The sequence below is a fragment of the Rousettus aegyptiacus genome, unplaced genomic scaffold (assembly GCF_014176215.1).
Source record: "Rousettus aegyptiacus isolate mRouAeg1 unplaced genomic scaffold, mRouAeg1.p scaffold_m13_p_8, whole genome shotgun sequence".
Classification (NCBI taxonomy): Eukaryota; Metazoa; Chordata; class Mammalia; order Chiroptera; family Pteropodidae; genus Rousettus; species Rousettus aegyptiacus.
The window spans coordinates 103,141,833-103,159,434 of record NW_023416311.1 but is presented as its reverse complement, the minus strand read 5'-3'; the positions used below and the strand labels follow the sequence as shown (position 1 = coordinate 103,159,434).

The 17,602-nt window shown below is 43.7% G+C and overlaps 1 protein-coding gene across 1 annotated transcript in view; it reads left to right on the top strand.

Moving 5' to 3' along the window:
• Positions 1–1,658: 1,658 nt before the first annotated feature.
• The window catches only part of BASP1 (brain abundant membrane attached signal protein 1), a 70,855-nt gene continuing 54,911 nt past the window's right edge, over positions 1,659–17,602 (top strand). Inside the window, exon 1 of the mRNA XM_036225636.1 lies at positions 1,659–1,937. The gene's annotated coding sequence lies outside the window, so the exon portion shown is untranslated. The remainder of the gene's footprint in view (positions 1,938–17,602) is intronic.

The following is a 17,602-nucleotide window of genomic DNA, read 5'->3' as shown; positions in this document are numbered from 1 at the left end:
ACATATCTGCTTTGAGCATTTTATTCTAGGGAGGAAGTGGAGACGCCCCAGCCAAGATTTACGCCCTGGTCTACGTCATGCCAAACCTCCAGGTTGCTGTGATGTAGATGTGGCCGGTATTTGCAGGCAAGCCCTATGAGTTCACCAAACCCCGTGATGGGAGGTTTCAAATGTCTCTGGTTAACGAATACCATGACTACATCTTGAGCTAGAATTGGTACCTAATTCTCATATTTTTTTTCCTCTCACTTTTACCTAACAGAAAACAGAGGATCTTGGTGAGTACAATGGCTCTCATTGATGATATAAATTCTTTTTCTCAATAAGGCCATGCTCTTAAAAAAAGAAAGGAAGGAAGGAAGGAAGGAAGGAAGGAAGGAAGGAAGGAAGGAAGAAAGGAAGGAAGGAAGGAAACCACGAGCTATCTTTGAGAATTTCCCAGTACATGGGCCACTTCCTCCTTATTCAGGAATAGTAGACAATTCTTCACCTCCCTAGAACACCCTCCATTCACTGCCCGAAAGCCAGCTCCCGTGGATTCTTTTTCTTCATACAGTCTGGGTCGTAAACTCTCATGACTTGGCTGGAGTTTTCAAAAATCAAATGTCGCTTGTACCACCCCCTTTCCCTGCCCTGGCCCCACCCCGCATCCTCCCGCCCGCCACCAGTGTTTCTGTAGCCGAGAAAATTTAAGCTTCTTACTGGAATTTGCTGCACGTGGTTAAAATCCCCGACAAGTAAAATGTGAGCTTGGCATAAATAATCGGAGTTGTTTCAGGACCACATTCAGAATAGTAAGTTACAACGAGATAAATTCCTTTTAAAGGAGGCTCCTAATTCCTATAACTTAACGATTTCTCTGAAATCGAATTGAAATTCAGAATCCAGGAAGAGTTGGCAAAACAGATCGTGTGTAATTCGTGTTGAGAATGATTTCAGTCTGGGCTCTGCCGGGGGTGGAGAATGTGCTTCCAATTTTTGTGCAACATTTAAATGCATTTTCGTTTCTTTTTGTTCTTTTTTAACATACCGGCCAAAATGAGTTGCTAATTATTGAAGCTGGGTGTGCATGTTTGAAACGTTCCATGGAGGCCAAGAGAAACGATGGCGGCTGTGGCATTGGTCTGTTCTCAGCTTGCAGGAGCCGTTGACTAGAGTTCAACAGAGAAGGAATGACATTTGGTTTTAACTCGTTTTCCAGGGAGGTTTTTTTTTTTTTTTTTTTTTTTTTAAGTGTTTTCCTGGAACTTTAAAAACACACTAACAAAAATGTTTCAACATGATCCCGGCTGGCAGGGGTCAGAGATGGCAGGAAGACAAGACGTTTGTCGAGAAAGCCTCTGACATACAGCTAGTGGCTGGTGGAGATAGTTTCCAAATAGAAATAGGACCGGAAGAGGAGAAAGAAGAAACCAGTGAGTCTGAGATCAGTCGCGCGTCTGCCTCACATTTCACTTTGCACATATTTTACTTGGGGGCCGGGATAGGTGCTTCGGTTTTAGGTTCTGAATCGTGATAATGACTACGCACGCGTCTTGCTTTGTTGGTGGCTCCCTGTCCTTCTTCTTCCGGAGAAGCAGAAGGTACAGCCATGCTTACAGAAAGTTGTTCTCTGTTCCAGATTTTCTAGTGGGAAAAAAAGGAATGTATATTAGGCAGATTATTTACCTTCCCGCCTTCACGCTGGGGTAAGCTGCCTAGCGCAGCTAATTCTCCTCCCGCGAGGACTGGCCGCTTCCAGCCGTCAGCTGGGCGAAAAGCACAGCTCCCTCCTCCTCCACCGCACTTGTGGCCCCAGAGAGTCCCCTTCTGCCTGGGTGGCCACCAGCTGACCACAGGCCCTGGAGTTCTGACCGCTCGGAGGACAGGAAACAACCAGACACGAGCAGGGCTTCTGGAGGCTGGCACGCCCCGCCACCCGCGTTCTGGCCCCTCCGGTAATGTCTCCCCTTCTGGCCTCACGCACCTGCTGCCCTGAGGGTCTTTTCTGTGGACTCCCGGCTCCTCTCACGCTCGGCCTTTCCACTAGACCTCCCGGGCTCCTTGTTGGACGGGAGAGAATCCCTCTGTGTCCTCAGAGTCTTCCCAGGATCTAACCTAGGGAAATCTGGTTCTCTCCAGGTTACCCTGTTTTTTTTTTTTTTTTTAGCTTTCCACATTTCATCAACCGGGTTGGGGATTCAGCGTTAATCTCAATGTTCCGTGATCGCTTGGCATCTAGTACTCTTTTTCCTTTTAGAAACTATCATCTCTCCGTTGAGCCCTTGCTACATTGCGACTCCACTCCCCATCCCTTCCTCCTTGCTGTCCTCCGTAGGATGTCCTGGTGACTGCTCCCTCCTACCTCTTTAACTGAATTGAGTCGTGAGAGTATGTGTGTGAATGAGTTTGTGTGTGAGGGAGGGCGTGTGTATGCACACACAGTGTTGAGACCTGGCTGCAATATTCGATGACTTGGACTCTAATTTCAGTGTGGTACTCACTGGTCTGGATGACTTTGGCCAAGTTGCTGAACGTTTTCAGTGTTGCTAGCTCTCTCTCTCTCTTTTTTTAGCTCTTTTATGAAATGCGGATGACAGAGCCTCCTGGACTGTAGGGCTGCAGCGAGGATGTAATAAAGAGCTCCACATAGAGTGATTGGCAAGTTTCTGGCATGACTCAATAGTTGTCCATTATTATCATGTCTCGCCTGCTCGTTTTCCTTCCCAAATCTCACCATCGTTTGGGGAGACTTCGATGTTCTTTGCAACTTCACAAACTGGTCCCCTCCAGAGACCCCTGTCTTCTTTAGCTCGGGACGTGCGTCTTCACTGCGTGTTTACCCCACTTTCTAATGAAAACGTCCTGGTCTCCATGCCCACCCCCATCCTCCTCGCTTTTTTCTCATCCATCACATCCTCGTCTTTCCGGAGCACTAGCCCAGTATCTGTCAGCCTTGGTCAGATGGTTTTTACTTTCACTGCAGTGTACACAGGCCATAATGAGGGCGTCATTCTTCTTGCACAAATATCACATTTATTCTACGGTTACGTTTTCATTATTCTTCCATTCTAAGGATCGATATGGGGCTAAACCACTCCCTATTGCCCACCACAGGCCGTATCGCCTGTGAAGAACCGCATCATCGACCTCTCATCTGGAGATAGGGTCGTAGGCCAGTAACGGCCTTGATTTTGGGGGGCAAATGGTCTTGGACACTGGCTTGGCAGGGGGGTGAGATGAAAATTTTCATATGACAGTGGGGACACCAGGAGAGCACAGGTGGTCTTTATCATCTGGATTGAGTGTATGAGGAATGGGAGGAACCACCCCACTCCCACCCCGTGAGCTGTGGGACAAGCTAAGCCATGTTGCTGAGTTTCCATGACTTTCTTTGATTTCCTTTGAATTTTTTTTTTGATACTTTTAGAAATTCCAGTATGTCTCAACTCTGCTGAGTCACAGCAAAGATAAGGGAATTTGTCCTTACGTGGGCCAGACCTTTAAGACAGCACTTTCTCTTCAGGGGACAGAATGGCCATGCAGGAGGAACCAGGCTGAAAACTCACTGAGGCCTTCTGGATGACCTTGGGGCACAGAGGCAGCGACCTTGTGACATTCCCGTCACAGGGACGCGTGGATTCAGGAAAGATGGCGAGCAGGCTTAGCTCGGTTTGTGCCTGATCGTTCCCATCCTGCTGAGAAGGGGAGTGACTCTTTCTCAGAAAGAACTGGGCGGAAGGGAGAAAAAAATCTTGTGGACCCTGGGAAATTAGAACATGACAATGTACTAGTGCCACTGGGTTTGAGGTCTTATGAATTCCCAGACTATCAGAGACATTTTCAATCCAAAATATAAAAGAAAGGTAACTCTTGATTGATCATAATTTTGGAACATTTATTCACTCTCCACTTATAGGTGGATAATTAAGAATAAAATGGTGTGATGTTTAAAAGAGACTAAAAAGTTGGGTGGCCCTATATTTCTTGAAGTTTAAAATAATTGTCCTTTTATTTTTTTTTTAATTTTTAACTTAAAATGTCATAAAGAATAAGGAACATTTATGTCGAATACTTTGAGCAACTCAAAGGAGCAAAGTGCTTTAAAAATGACAACCGGACTGTAAAGTTTTTAGGTGCTGAGATGAAATGCTCTGGGGGGAAAAACAAACGCATCTCTAGAAATCGCTAAGAGCTGTGCATGTAAAGATAACAAAAGGAATGTTTCATTTTTAAAACATTGGAATTTTGAGGTTGGGTAGGAAAAAGGGGAAAAGTGAGAAAACAGGAAAAAATCCTTTAAAACCTTGTGCTTAGTCAGTTACGAATTTCTTCATTGCCATTCCCAGAATTCCATCCTACCATTTCTGAATTTGGCCCAAAATGATTAGTTTCCTCGGGATGCGGTAACAAAGTACTCCCAGCTGGGTGGCTTAGAACAACAGAAATGGATTTCCTCACAATCCTGGATGCTGGGCGGCTGGAATCGAGGTCGAGCAGTGCGGGTTTCGTGGGCAGGGTCGGCGGGGGAACCGGTCCACCTTCGCCCCTAACTGTCCATAGTTGCTGACAATTCTTTGTGTTCCTTGCCTGGTAGATGCGTTACCCCAATTTCTGCCTCTGCAGTCACATCGCATTCTCTGTGCATCTTAGTGTCAGATTTTCCTCTTAAAAGGACAACAGTCATATTGGATTAGGGCTCACTCTAATGATCCCATCTTAACGTGGTCCCATGTGCGAAGACTTTTCCAAATAAGGCCATATTCACATGTAGGGGGTAGGGCCTCAACATATTTTGGCGGGGGGTGGGGGAGGGAGCAGGATGGGGGACACCGTTCAATTCACAACACTGATCAAGTCAAAAAAAAAAATCTTCACTTTTCGTGGGAGACTCAGGCACTGACCGCATCCCTGTGGGGGTGAGGTGTCGTGGTGGCCGCTCTACGGGGCAGCCAGGACGCTCAGGGACTGAGACGCAAGGACCAGAATCGTGCTGTTACCACCGTAACGGGGCCTTGGCTTAGCTTCCCTACTCAGCCCTGGCCATGCCCTCTCCTGGCCCCCAACTGTTCTTCAGCTCTCAGTCCGAGAAATTTACTATCAGTTTAACGAATGAAGGCTTTTAAGAAACAGTTATTTTGATGAAAAACTCAAACATTTTTTTTTTTTTAAACGGATCAGAACACGTGTTTCTACTCTCTTACACTCCGCTCCATTTTTCCTCCTCTGCATTTGCTGCAGCCACACGAAGGCCCCCTCTCGACCTTCTGGGGCTGCAGCGACCCCCGGCTCCCTGGAGGTCACACCCTCACCCAGCTGGAGTCAGCTGCCATATCAGATGCATTATGAAGTTCAAGGCCCTCTGCTCCTAGATCTCACTGTAAAGCTTCCGTGAGTCATGTACATTTTCTTGTCTGTGGCTATCAGCAGGGGTGGAGGATGGGGGGGAGGGAGGACATTTCCAGCAGTGTGACATTTGCAAGACAGAATGTTATCTCTGGCCTGACCTTAGTTCACATTCTCAAGTGAACACGTGTGTATTGACTTTAGTATAGGACCAATCCTGGCTGCCAAGAGTCAGCTACTTTTTAGCGTCTGCTGCCAGAAAATGGATTTTTTCCCCCTTTGGCAAAAATGTGAAATTGTAACCTTTCATTTTATGAAAACAATTCATTTTGACAATATTAATGAAATGACCTGAGTTTACCCGTGCTGAGTAAAGGTTTCAAGGCCATTCTTGTGTGCTTTGACTGCAGTGCCCCCTCGTGGACACTTGGATACTGTACAAGGTTTTGGTAGAATTTTCACCGAAATCTAAGAATGCATTTTAACAGACTCTGCTTTCTAAAGTGGATCCAAAATGAAGTTCACTTCAACATATAACCAAATCATGTGTATGTTTAATCCTCCGACTGTTCATATGACATTGTCTACATGTTCCCTCCTTTCTCATTTCAAGAAAGAGGGGAGAGAAGGCAGATTTAATAAAATAGGCACGGAAGCAAGTGACTGTATTGAACTGTGCTTGCTTGGTAACATGCTTATGTGTATCTAGAAAGCTAAAATGCTGAAATTATGACCATGGGGAAGCTTCAAAACAGATTACCCTGATTTAAAATTTTTGAATTAAGATAGGGATATAAATTCATTCAGTGAGAGGCTATTTGGTGCCAGGGGGTTCGTGACAAGTGAGTGTGAGGAAACAGCAGGTCCTTAGATAGAAGCCACATTCTTACCGTTTTGCATAAGGGTGTCTCTCCTGTGACTTTATTTCCAACTTATTCAGCTAAGACCAGGATCTCCAGTTACCCTGTGCGCTCTCTGTTCTGGCCCATATTTGGGGTGATGGTGAAGGTCCCGGCTCACTTCCTTCCTCTATAGCTTCCAGGAGACTGCAGGGTGGCAAAGCTCAGAGACTCTAGTACAGATTGGCTTGGACGGGCACAGATTTGGGGAGTTCTCAAGTAATGCTAAGTTCTTTAAAGTAATTGTGAAGCTATTGCAGAGATGCCCAGATTTTTAGATCTTGCGAACAAGGCAAAAAGAAAAGTTTTTAATGGAGGATTAAAAAATTGCTAATAAAAAATTTTCCACGTAATGGCATTAAAATAACGTCATCAATAATTAAACGACTGCCATTCCCTATCGATATCAGTTCATAAAAGAAAGAACAATTTAGTACAAAAGATAATTTTGGAATAACACTTCTTACCAGGAAAAATATGTTTTATATATGTTTTGTGTGTATATATGTGTATATAGACAAACACACACACACGCATACACACAATTTTCCTTTCTAATCTTTCATTTCACCACGGAACAGGGAAAAGTTTGTCTTGAACTGGCACCTGTCTGTGACCGGCTTTTGGGAACGGTGTGAGAACTTCGCCCTGAATTTTAAATGTCCTGTGTGATGTAAAGAGCGCCTTTGTTATTTTTTCCACGTTAAGACTCAGCCCCCTCCCACTGCTGCGTGAGGATGGGTGAATTGTATGAGTGGTCCTCCAGGGTTTCCGGACTTGTTGCCTGCTGGCCTCTTGCTTGCTGTGGAATGCATGTGGGAATCCCAGACCGCAGAGACTTTTGAGGACACACAGGACCTAGAGGGGCTGCCCCGGCGAATCCTCCCTGTTTGGTGCAGGCCCATGCGTCAGTCATCCCTGATGGGGCGGACGGATTTCCAGGCCTCCAGGGACACCGCAGTCCAAGGCGCGGGAAAGCTCGCTCTCAAAAAGGAGACTCACAGAAATTTAGAGCCGGAATGGGCCTAAAATCACTTAGTTGACTTTCCCCATGTTACAAAGTCACTAATTCACCTGAAAGAGGCACAGGACAAGCAGAGACGCTCTAAAAGTGTCTCTGGAGTGTCTGACATTACTGCACATGCTCCGCTTAGCCCCGCGCTGCTGTCTGGAACCGGGTCGCGCCTCTCGGATGGCGGGGATGAGGGGAGGGCTGGGCTGGGGACTCCGGACACGCATCTCACACCTACCCCCAACCCCTGAGAGGCACCCTTAACCTGCTAGCGCCCCTGTGAGTTGAAGAAAAGCCAAAAGCAGAGGCCTTTCTTAAGAGTCGTTACCTGCTGGGCCAGGATAAACGTTCTCTTATCCATGCTCAAAATTTTTATCCTTTATTTAAAGGCCACATTTATTTGTTTGATTTTTTTCATATTTATTTTCCTTTTCACTAGAGTTTTCCCAAATGGGCCACGGTATCCTAATGTCTAATTAACACTGACCATTTACCCAGTTTTTGGTTCTCCTATTCTGTGCCTTTCGAGAGTCTGTATATTACATACCTTTGTTCGGATTTGTATTTGCTGTGTATCCTTTACTTTGCCTTGCTTTGTCTTCTTAACTTTTGAATTAGTTGTGTATTTCGACTGTTTAACTCTGTCTTTGATGATATCTCGGAAGTGAGCTGAATGGCAGCCGTCCAAAAGCGACCACATCCTAATCCCCAGAACGTGCGAATATTAATTTATATGTATATTTACCTTAATATATTACTTTAAATACATATATAAATATATATATATATATTTCACTTCACAGATATATTGTTATTTTGAGATAGGGAGCTCATCCTGGGTTATTCTAATGGGCTCTAAATCCAGTGACAAGTGTCCTTATGAAAGATGTCCATGCGGAGACACACAGAGAAGGTGCTGTGCAGATGAAGTGATGAGGCCACGGGCCGAGAAATGCTGACTGTACCAGAAGCTGAAAGAGGCAAGGACGGATTGTCACCTAAGCCTCCAGGGAGTGCAGCCCCGCGAACACCTTGGTTTTGAACTTCTGGTTTCCAGAGTGGGAAAGAGAGTAATTTTTTGTCGTTTAAGCCACCAAATTTGTGGTCATTCGTTGAGGTAGCCGCAGGAAACGAATATAGGCTTTAATATCCTAAGACTACGCGTAACGCTTTTCCTATACAGCGCTTCATTCAGCTGTATACAGTCTTTACGGCCGCATTTAACTCTATTTCCCAGCTGTCGATATTTTATCAGCACCTTTTAGGTCGCCGATCTCAGTCGTTTCGTGTATTCTAATCATGGCCTCTCATTTGTCCATTTCCAGGCTGTTCTAGAATTGAAGGCTTCTGTTTCTCTACTAATCAGCCGAAGATAAATTGTCTTTTTTTCTACTGTGTAGATTTTGCAGCAAAAGCCTGGAAAACTTGTAGAATCGAACAGTCTGACATCTTCGAGGGGAATTCGTGTCATGGGAAGGCGCTTTAGAGCAATGACACAAATCATGCTTCATAGCATTAAGCGTGTGGTTTGGAGCTAGGCTCCCTGGGTTGGGACCCAATCTTATCAATGAATTGTGGGCAAGTTATGTATCTTCCCTGAGCCTCGATCTCCTCATCTGTAAAATGGGTCTATTGACTGTACCAACTCACAGGGTCGTTTGGTGAAGATTAAGGCGGTCACGCGTGTAAAGTTCTTAGAACAGCACAGGGAGCATGTCCAACTCCACAGAAGTGCCAACTATTGTTCGCGTGTTTACACCTTAAACCTCTGGTCAGTGTGAAAGCACCTTAAAAATATCGAGGGGTTACATAGCGAGGTTATTCATAACTTAATAATCGTGGGGTTCCAAGCAGAATTATATACACTTACTTACATAGGAGCGAACGAGGAACGACATACCCACAAAGCTAGTATTAATCATTCTGGTATCGAGAGCTGTATTCGGCAGGGAGCGCAGTGACAAATGCCCTCTTCTATTAAACCAGCCACCTCTGTCTCTTCTCTTGGTCCTTTGCAGTATTTCTCAAATTTATTCCATCATTTCAATTCAAGGGCTAATAGAGAACTCTCATCGAGCTCATTATCACTTCGTGCCTGCGCCGTGGTACATCTTCGTGGGACCCTACTTCATACGTCTGACAAGTCTTTTCCGTCCAGGAGAATTTGGGGGCATGGCATTCAGCAGTCCCCAGACCTCCTGACATTCCCGTCACCTACAGCAGTGGCCTCAAAGCTCTTTTGACCCTGCACGCAACCGATTTTATGTTAGGTGTACAACACGGTAATTAGACATTCATATAACTTACACAGTGATCACCCCAGTAAGTCTAGTAACTACTTGACACAGTCTACGGTTATTACACTGTTATTGACTATAGTCCATATGACATGCTTGTGTCTTACCTTCCCAACTAGATTGCTTTCTCCTTGATGATGAGCCTGTCCTTTATTATTCCTTAATTAAAAAAAAAAGAAGAAGAAGAAACTAATATGTGCACACAATTGAAAACATTATCGGTACGAAAAGGCTTATAATAAAAAAAACTCTACTACTCGCTCTTCCTCATCTTTCTGTTCACCTTCCCTTTCAATTTTTAGTTGGTTCTCCTGATAATTTCCTCCAAATTTTACCGCTCATTCTTTACTCCTTGAATCGTCACTTGCAGAAGTCAACTACTGAGCTCCTGCTAAGGGTTATAGGAATAGGGTGTTCTGACGGCTCTTCCTCCCAACTTCTCCTCTTGCCTTCCATCCTCGCATTTTCTTAGTATATCACAATTTGTTGCTCCGTTATTAGTCAGTATTTGCATTATTATGACTACTATTTAAAAGTGGTTTAACACTGAGCCAGCTGGAGTAGATGAGCTCATTTCTTTTCACGAACTTTTGCTTTTCCCGAAGTTGCCACATTTTCTCACTTGTTTTACGGGCTCCGAAGCTATCAGCACATTTTATTTCTAAATGTTCTCACGACACTGCACAGCGTTCGTCAGTATTATTTTCCACGTTCTCAGACGCACCATATAATCTTCGGGTTCGGGTTCTGCTGGGAGACCTTCGCCCACAGACTCCCTTCACTTGCCCTAACCAGGACCAGCTGTTGTCTGAATTGGTGGCACTGTGATCTTGTGACTTCCCTTTGGCGTTCTTCTGTGTCGGACATCCTGATTTTTGGTTCCCGTGTCCTGCTCCTCCTTGGTTTGAACTCTCATTCTGATGACTTTAAACTCTGAAAATGTCGATTCTAACTTCACTTTTGGTGCAGAGGTTAACTGGGTATAAAATCTTGGATTAAGAACATATTTCCTTGAGAACTTTTAAAAGTTTTATCCTCTTTCGGCATTTCTGCGCCTGTTTCTCATTCCATTTGTATGTTTCCTCTCTGAAAGATTCTCGCATCTTCTCTTTATCTCTGGTTATTTTGAAATGTTGGGATCTTTTCATTCATTGTGCTAGGCACTCGGTGTACCTTTTCAATTTGGAGATTTGGGGTCCTCAGTTCTGGGGAAAATGTTCTGGAATCTCTGATAGTTTCTTCCCTTCTGTTCTCTTTCTGGAATTCTAGAGATCTTGGACCTCTTGTTTTGGACCTCTGCCTTTCCTTTTCTCTCCTATTTTCTATCTTTTTGATATTTTTGTTTTACTTTCCAAGATTTATTCCATATTGTACTCTAACCCTCTACTGAAATTTTCATCTTGGTTATCCTACTTTTAATTCTCAAGGAATCTCTCTTGCTCTTGATGCTTGTTTCATATCTATCTTCCTGTTCTTATTTTATGAATAACTCTCTCTAATAGCTCTGAGGGTGCACACACACACACACACACACACACACACACACCCATTTCTTGCACCGTCTCTATTTCTTCTGGAGTCCCGCCTAACAGTCTCTTTATAGTTGTGTTGCAAGTTTTCTTAAATACCCAATAATCCTCCATTGTCCTTTTATAATTGGGACTTAGATGCTTGAAAGCAATTTGCAAGCTCTCTCTGTGTGAGCAGAGCAGTGGACAAATGGGCTTGACAATAAGAGCCACACTAAAATTTGGCTTGGGGGCCAACCGACCAGTTCACTAGGGACCTGTTTCTCCAGAGAAGCCCCCAGTCTTGTGAGGGGGGGGAAATTCCTCGCTGTGACTTTTTGGCATCAGGTTCCTGGGTAGTCTACTAGCATTCGGCTGACCTTCAGCTAACTCCCTGATATTTGAGTCTGTGCCTCCCCGTCTCTGTGCTCATCAGTAGCAGTTAGACTGGCGCCTCCCAGAGTGGGCTTCTGGAGGGCTCGTTTTCAGCCAACGGTGGGGGGCAGGGAGCAGAGAGGTGGTTGCCTCTGTTGAATGACTGGGTGAGAATCTGGGGGTGCATTTATTCTACACAGACACTTTCTTTTTAAAAAATATTTTAGATTAGTTTCAGGTATACAGTACAATGGTTAGACATTTATATAATTTATGAAGCGATGCCCTGATTGGTCTGGCACTTCACACAGACATTACAACAGTACTGGCTGTACATCCTGTGCTGTATCCCACATCCGCATGACTAGTTTGTGACCGCTAATTTGTACTTCTTCGTCCCTTCGCCTTTTTCACCAGACCCCCAACCCCCCTGCCCTCTGGCGGTCGCCACTTTGTTCTCTCTGTCTGTGAGTCTGTTTTCATTTCCTTCGTTTGTTTCTTTTCAGAAACTTTTGGCCTGTCCCCCGGTCCCTGCACTGCCCTCCTGCCTCTAAGTCCTGGATCTTCGAAGGTTCTGCAGGGCAAACTAGCTTTCACACCCTCCTGGGAAAGAATTACAGTTTAGAAGCACTTTCCTCTTTATTAAAGGGGCCGATCAAAGAAGTATCGTTGTGAATTGTCTGACGGGGCATAAAACCTGACGCTCGATCCAGGTTGAAAGAATCAGCAGGAACTAAGGTCAGAATCTGCATCACTCAGGAAGTTGGCTGGTAGCGGGCAAAAATTCAAAACTGTACTGAGGACACTAAATTGTCACCAGTTTCAAAGGAAGTTTACGTTCTTTGGGACATTACAATGCATTCTTGCTGAAACAGTAATTCGAATTTGGCACCAGACAGACTTTGCTTTGTTGCTGTACCCGAGGAGCGAACACTTCCTTTTCCCCGACGCCAAGAATTCATTATCGTAAGTTAGCGAATTAGAATTACTTAATGGAATGGAATACAAAAATTAGAATATTTTCGGTTAAGCAATTTGTTTTTATTGATTGTACTTGGCAGTCAAAGAACTGTGCATCTTCTGAATAAAGGAGGCTGCAGAAGCAGACTAGCGGCGCCAGGAGATTAACCCTAATTATTCAGTAAATATTCTTTAGTACGTGATGGCACGTGATCATCCACATTTCCCATTGCTTTCCATGTAGAAGACGCCTTAGCCTCTATCAGACTCTAAATCTCATTTTAAAACTCTCGCTGATGCCAACGCCTTGCAATGCAAATCAGGAAAAGCCTAATTTTTGTTACGAATACATATGGCAGGTAACATGAATGAATGAATAATGATCGATTACATTAATAACCGCACATTTTCCATTGTTTGATATATACCATCCACGCGGCGGAGTATTTTCGGTATTAGTTCACTTATTTTCACTACCACCATATAAGATATCATGTCAAAGAACTTAGACTGGGTAAATTAGGCTGCAATAAAAAACAGCTCCCAGATCTCAGAGGCTAATGGCAACACAGGTTTATGTCTCATGCACATGACATGTCCATCATGGGACTGCATAACTGGAGACCTAGAAGTTAGACCTCGTGAGTCTCAGGTGAAGGGATACGGAGATGGCAAAGCATGAGCTGGTTCTCAAAACTTCTGCTCAGAAGTGACACATATCACTTTTCTCTTTGATTCGGTGGCCAAAAGAAGTCACACAGTCACTCCCGACTTCGCCGAGTCAAGGAAATTTTATTCTATTTCATGGAGGGGCATCTTAGATCATGTGGTCAGCTTGTTACCAGTGGGTGGGGAAGTACCCTTCCCCAGGGGGGGCAACAGACATTTTGAGTAATACGGTCTACCACAGGCAAAACAAAAACAGTGACACACACACACACACACACACACACACACACACGCGCGCACACACCACAGTGTGCAGAAATGTTAGAATCAAACTCTGTACGCCATTTTTTTTTAATCTATAGTTATTATTGCAGGGGTTACATAGTTGAAAAAAGAAATATACAACATTAAGATACTATGAGGAGTAAGACCAAGAGATTGCCTTACAAAAGGGCTAATCTACTGTTACTTATGCAAATGAAATCCAGGTTGTAAAAGGTAGGTTTCTGGCAGCCCAGGTGGTCTCAAAGAAGAGCCTGCTTCACTTTGGGGATTCTCTAGTATTTTATTTTCATTGTGTGACTCTGAAATTTTCCAAGTGTGAGAAATAGCTGAGATGCACTAAATGTGATTGTTTTAAGGGGAGAGAATTTTGAAAAGGAAATACTTTTACATCATCAGAAGCATATCTTAAACTCATGAGTACTTAGCCAATCTTTACATTTTATTTCCTTTCTTGTGGTTGCATGGTCTTGCATGTCACAAGACAAGTGAGTGTATACACACTCCAAGGCTGTAATCTGTCTTCAAGTTTACTAGAATCTTCATTAAAAAGTCACCACTTTCCTGGGTTTAACATTTTTTCACTATAGAAATGAGCCAACCAAGTGACACTGTTTTCTTGAACGAGCCTGCCACCTAGTGGTTATTTGGAAAATGAGCGCTTTGCTGTACTTTTTCCTTTAATAAATATTTTTGAGTGCCTAATGTGTACCAAGCACTGTTCTAGGCACTGAGCTTACAACAGTGCGTAAAATGGGCAAGAATCCCTGCAGCTTACGTCTTATAGCATAAGGACCTGTGCACATAAGTTAAAATTTGGAAAGGTGGTCCATCGTCATGACCTGTTAGCCTAATATCCTACCTATATGTGTTCTCTTCTTCTCAAACACTATATGCTTATGTGAGTGAAATATCCCCGCTCCCATAAAGGTCAGCTCTTCACCTTCTTCCGTCCTCTGGATCCAGACTCCTCTTGCCTGATCAAGAACTCCAGTACTTTGCATCTATGATGACGCCCTCTTTCTCCTACATTCTCACAGGCTTCCTCTCCCTTGCATGTCCCCTTCTACACAGGTAACGGATGTTTTCAATTATACAGTCTACCACAGACAAAACAGAACCAGTGATGGCTTTCGTTAAAAAAAAAAAAAAAGAAAATATTTCCTAAATCCTAAATTCTTTCTAGCTAATGCTGTGTTTCTCTGCTTCTCATCACAATATAACTTCTCAAAAGTTTTGTTTTTATCCCCCGTGTCTGCAAGAACCCCATCGGCCTTGTCTATTGTTGAATCACCAGTACTCAGAAATAGTTTCTGGTATGTAGCAGGTGTTCAATAAATATGTTTAGTTTGTATATGAATTCATACTGCAATAATGGCAATGCCTGCTCTGCCCTGGTCTGTAGGTAATTTGGTATTTGGAAAATAGAGGTGGGAAGGTCATGAAATTGAGAATCGTGCTTAGCATTTGGGAAGATTCTGTAACCTTATGGATTCCCAATTCGTAAAAGGAGGATTGGACTACACTGGCGATGATGACATTTACATGCCATGTATGGTATCTTGGAGTGAGGTCTCATTGGTAGCGGCATCTTGGGTATAATATCACAAAGAATTGTCTGGCTATGAAAATGCTGTGACTGAATAATATACGTTCCCTTGGGTGCAGGGGCCGTGCTGGCCATGCATTCCTGGGACATACGGTTTTCTCCTGCTCTGAATGTGAACAGCAATTTAAAAAGGAAGACTATCAAAACGTTTCCACTGCATTTTAGATTTGAACTAGACTTAACTTCTGTACAGTCCTCAACATTTAATGATACAGTGATAGTTAAATTCAGACTCAAAATTATAATCTAAGATAAATAGAAATGGGTTTGCATCTACTTATTTACCCAGAGTTCATCTGATATCTTGTGTCATGAAGGAAAAGTATTTTATTGTAGAACATTCTAACATGTTCCTTTCATGAAAATGTTCTGCGCTAGGGCTGGTATTTATTATGCTCGATATTTCATTTCCCTCTGAAATGTGTGATTTTGCCTTCTTTCCTGGTGGGCTGATTCCACTTGCTCTCTTTCCCTCTATTTTGCTTCTCCATGAGGAGGTAACTCCAGACTAGACTGACAAAATTTTCAAGCTAGATTTCAATTACCGAGAGAATAAGTGTGAAATGAATGAGATCAAAATAAAAGAAACCTCAGAAGACAGCGTAAGCCCCTTTCAATGGAAATCGGGATCAGATGAAAATTTTCATCACCTTCTGTGCCAGACAGTCAGTCGTAAATGTCTTGAGTGGATGAAGAAACATCTGAGTGAATTTGAAGATTTAAAAGAACGTATAGAGTGTATCTTAGCGGAAAAAACCCAAAGGTAGTGATGGGTAATTTTCGCAAGAGGAAATCGTTAGTGGTCTAGGTCAGGGGTTGGCAAACTGCCGCTCTTGTGCCAGCGCTGACCTGCCATGTGTTTTCGGAAATAAAGGTCCGTTGGAAGGCAGCACGTCTATTCGTTTTCATGTTGCCTACGGCTGCTTTCTGAGACGCTGGCAAAGTCTGCCGGAGGCTGACAGAAATCTCATGGCTTACGAAACCCTTCTAAATGATAAGCTCCTCCATTAGAGTGTATGTTTTTGAAGGCATGGACTCTATGCTTAACCTTAGTTTTGAATTTCTCTTTAAAGAAGTATCACTACCTTCGAAATAATCAGTAAAAAACGACTTTAAGAGAGTGTAAAGACCGATTTATGCCGTTAACGGTATTTTTAAACATGTCTGTCAGTAGTTACACGGGTCTATGAGGGCAGCCCTGTTTTTCTCAGCCCTCGGAGGAAGGCTCGCGTCCCCTGCTTCTCCTCCCCAGCCGGTTCTTCAGCGTGCCCCACCCTGGAAGGGCGCTCTGCTCAGCTGACATCAGGCCCGACACCTTTCCTCCCAGAGCGCGTTCCCAGGAGCCACGTAAGGCACCTGTGAGCCCATCCAGCGGGTTGATAGGGAGCAGCCGCCCTTGGAAATCTTCCTGGCTCAGGTGGCCTCTTCCACCCCGGGTGCTTCCGGCCTCTGGGGCTTCTAGTCGGCAATGAGCAGACCCCCTGAGCGGATGTTAAGCAGCTGCCAAGAAGATGTGGGGTGGCCATTGCCAGACTCCCACGGCACCCTGGTAGGCAGAAATGGGGGACCTCCTTCACCAAAACACAACTTAAGTTTCAAAGAAGAAAAACTTAACATACAAATATTTCTTATTATATTCCTGTCAATACATACCTGAGAAGTCCACGTCTTTTTGCACTGCAGTATTTGTTTAAAGTGCACACCAGAATGTCTGGTGTTTAGTGAGAGAAGCTAAGGGAGAGGAGGGAACTGCCTGATGGCCGTCCTGAAGTCTCCTGGGCGTCTGGAGTCTCTAGGATGAAAACTTCTGCTTGAGACTCCAAGCAGGTGGGGTGGACATGTATTTTTAAACAGATCTCGTTGCTTTTGCTTGCCTAAATCCAAGGAGGCTTCTTGCTTCTTTCCTTCACTCTCCATCTGTGGAGAATCTTCGTATGTGCTCCAACCTGTCTGGACCACATTATTTTTACCTTTTTATAAAAATGCATTAGCAGAATTATAATACGATGGTTTCTGCAGTTTGCAGGTTCATATACCAAATGAGAAAAACTCTCTATCTCCAGTAAAAATCATGATTGAGAATTGTCCTTTATAGAATTCAGTACACTTTATATAAAGAGACATAGCAACACATTCCTCTTAAAGTTGATTACGAAGAAGATTTGTCCCTCTCGACATATTAGAAATATTTGCTCTTTATTAGAGAAATTAGTAAAAGTGTCCATAGCATTTAATTTTTTTTTTCTCTTGGCTGCCAGGAAGCTTAGAACTAAACTCCTTGTACAAATATCGTGACATGCTTCAGGTTGCCCCTTACAGTTGTCTGTGTCCTGCCATGCTCCCCGATTCAGTACTTAACTCTTATATTACCTCTTCCTTAATGAGCCTACTGGCGGTGCTTTAAAATCAGGTTCTTTAGGATACAGTTTCTGAGTGTGTTTGATGAACTGGCTAAGGGCTTTAAAATATATTTTCTTATATAATCCTTCAAACAACCTAGTGAAGTTGAAAGTTCTCCATTTTCGAGATGAAAAAGACTAAGGCTAAAAGGTGGGAGGAATTGCATTTAAACCCAAAAAGCTAGAAAGTAGAGGCAAAGTTAGGATATGAAACCAACTGCTACCTGAAAGTCAAGCTTGTCAACTCAACCACCGAGATGCACTGTC